Source organism: Vicia villosa, unplaced genomic scaffold (genome assembly GCF_029867415.1).
Source record: "Vicia villosa cultivar HV-30 ecotype Madison, WI unplaced genomic scaffold, Vvil1.0 scaffold7, whole genome shotgun sequence".
NCBI classification, from domain to species: domain Eukaryota; kingdom Viridiplantae; phylum Streptophyta; class Magnoliopsida; order Fabales; family Fabaceae; genus Vicia; species Vicia villosa.
Window position 1 is genome coordinate 2544504 of NW_026706810.1, and position 3512 is coordinate 2548015.

The following is a 3512-nucleotide window of genomic DNA, read 5'->3' on the forward strand; positions in this document are numbered from 1 at the left end:
CATAAGGATAAAAGAAATAATTGGATAAAAACTATATTTTCATTTGACATTGTGCAAAAAGAATGCAAGTATCGATTTTTGAATCAATGTTTATTCTACATCAAAACAAAAACCATTTTAAAGAGAGTTATTCCTCTTCTTGATCTGATATTTTTTCCTATATTAAAATTGACCAAACCTTTAAAATTATTTAAATATCATCCTCTTAGCATTTTTTGTTGCAAAATCATTAATAATTTGGTCATAATCAAGGTTATTCAAAAAATTATTTTCAATTGAAATCAATGCAAGGCTATTTAATCTATCTTGTGACATAATAGATCTCAAATAAGATTTTAATATTTTAATTTTAAAAAAAAATCTTTCAACAAATTCAACACTGATAGGAATAGTCAATATTATTCTATAAGTTATGCATGCATTAGGAAAACAATTAAAAGTCTTTAAAGAACTCAATATCATATAACTTGATTTTGATTCAACTATTAAAACTTCTCTAATAACTTTCAATTATTCAAACAAAATTTTACCATCAAGATCAACAGCTTAATCCAAATTGAACACGGTAAGAAGATCTCTAACCTATCAAATAACATTATCAATAATATAAAATATTATCTATATCATTGTTTTAATTTTAGTGCCTCAATTAAATTCTTTACTTACTAAAATTATGAATATATTAATTGATATTACTTTAGGGGAAGTAATTGATTTTATTCTACTCTATAAAATATTATCTATATCATTGTTTTAATTTTAGTGCCTCAATTAAATTCTTTACTTACTAAAATTATGAATATATTAATTGATATTATTTTAGTGCCTCAATTAAATTCTTTACTTACTAAAATATGAATATATTAATTGATATTACTTTAGGGAAAGTAATTGATTTTATTCTATTATATATTTTACTTTAGCCCATACTCAGGGCCACCCCTAAACGCACCTACGTGCAAATAGTCACGTTGGTTAGTGACACAGAATATAAAACACAAATAAAATGTTAATTTATAAGTTCCAGTAAACTTTTCCCAATTTTAAATTTTCTATAAATTTCTTGAACCTTTATAAATTTGATAAAGACTCGCATGTCTTGTATTCAACTGGTTTTTATTCGACTAACCTCTATTGGGTTAAAAGCAATTAGTCTTGTCCCAAATTCAGCTGCTTGGCATTTGCAACTATCATTTTTTTTTAATCTAAGCAAGTGTAAATACCACTCATGAAAGTTTTATTATTACTTTCTAACATGCCATATTCCCTGCTACTAGTTTGAAAAGCATAACAAATGGTTGGCCATCCTTAGCTTGGTTATTGAAATCTATCACTCACTACCATTAACTTGCTACCTTGTCAGTGAATTGTTGATAACTTGTTTAGTTTTAATTACTCTTGTCTTGATTGCTTGTTTAATAGACGGTTACTACTTTATTCTTAAAGACAAAACATACCTCAATTGTTACTTGTTCGGTTTTGGAGGATGTTAATGTAGAGGAACTGTTTGCAGAATGTGGATGCATATTTTGGCATTTTTCATGTGTTAATAGAGGTATATATGCATCAAGTCAAGACATGAATGGCCCCAGGTGGTATCCAGTTGAGAGGTACTCAGTCTCGAGCCTGCAATTTATGAGGACATCATTGAATTTTTGGTAAGGTCTTGCTATGATGAGAATTTCAGCTTTTAAAATCAAGGACAAAGTGTATGTATGCTACCTTATGCTATAATGAATGTAATCTTCAGACAGAGGTGTACTCATACTATATTTCTCTATAACTTTTTAAGTATAACTCAACCAAGAATGATACTCATACACTAAATGTTACACTTACACCGTAAATACTATTCATAAATACGTGATTATAAACAGTGTTTTCATTTTTTTGAAATTTAATATATTTTTTTCTAAAATTATTTTAATTAATGAAATATTAAAACTTATTTAATACAGTTCAAAGTTTGATTAATATATATTTTGATAAAAAAAATTAATATATACGATACAGACTTTGGTCAATCTTATTTATAAAATTGGTTAATACAGTTCATAACTTAGTTAATGAGTTCTAAACATAAAAATAATTAAATAGTAAAATAAAGTTGGTTAATTGAGTGTAAATGTTAGTTAATATATTTATAATTTAGTGTGGTTAATAATATATATTTTATTGGTTAATGAAGTAGTGAAAGTAGTTAATAAATTATATAGAAAATAATTGGTTAATGACTCACATATTTGAGGTTAATACTGTGAAGTTGGTTAATGACCTAATCTTATATTTGTGTTATAAAATAGATTTTTAAAATAAATATTTTTAAAAAAAATATAAAATTTGTTTTTAAAAATAATTTTATTTTATTAAAAAACACTGTTGTCATATAAATATATTGAACAATATATACTGGCTATAAAAAGATGATGTAAGAATAACAATGCAGTAACTCAATGTATTGTGTCCTAAGAAATTTTGATGTATTTAATTTTAATTATATCGCATGATTTGGATTGCGTCTCTAACCCTTTCTATAAGGGGGAGGGTGTGAATAATGATGCTGACCAAGATATGAATCAATGCAATATTTAACTATTGATAAAAATGGGTCCAACAAATTTAGTACTTTAAGTTGTTAGTGAATTTGAACTCCAACAGTTAACTACATAGCGGTCCATCCATAAGCAAATCCGAGTTAACGAATGAAAATTTGAATTAACTGAATTCGATTTTGGATGTCAGCCGATATTTCGGATGCGGGTTTGGGTAGTGTCAAACCCGCACCCAAAATTCAAAATCACACTTGCTTATATATATATATATATATATATATATATATATATATATATATATATATATATATATATATATATATATATATATATATATATATATATATATATATATATATATATATATATATATATATATATATATATATATATATATATATATATATATATATATGGAAAGTTATAGGAAAAATGTATTTTGTTGTGGGTTCGGATTTGGGTGAAAAAACTTGAACTCAACGTGTGTGGGCGTGATTGTTATTTTGTCACTCGAATAGTCTTTGCGTTTGGATTCGAATGATAATTTCAGATACGAGTCTGAATAGTGTAAAACCCACACCCGATCTGTCATCCTTATTTTTTCTACTATTTGTAATTTTGGCATTTAAATGATTGATTGAATCTATGATAATCAAAACGAAAAAGAACAATGCAACAAAAGGGAAAAAAAATAAACGTTTCATGATGAAAGTGATGACAATCAACATAGTTTTAAGTTTAACTAGCTAGTACATGTTTCCTACTCACATTTTTAAAAAATATGTCAGAATTTAAATTCATATTCGTGTTGACATTTTTGTACCGTATCCGTATCAATAGGTATATAAGTATTCATATCTATATTTGTTAATTGTATTTTTAAAATTAATTAATTAATTATAAAATATTATGTTAAAATTTTAACAATATTTGAAGAAAACTTTATTATTAAATTATGAA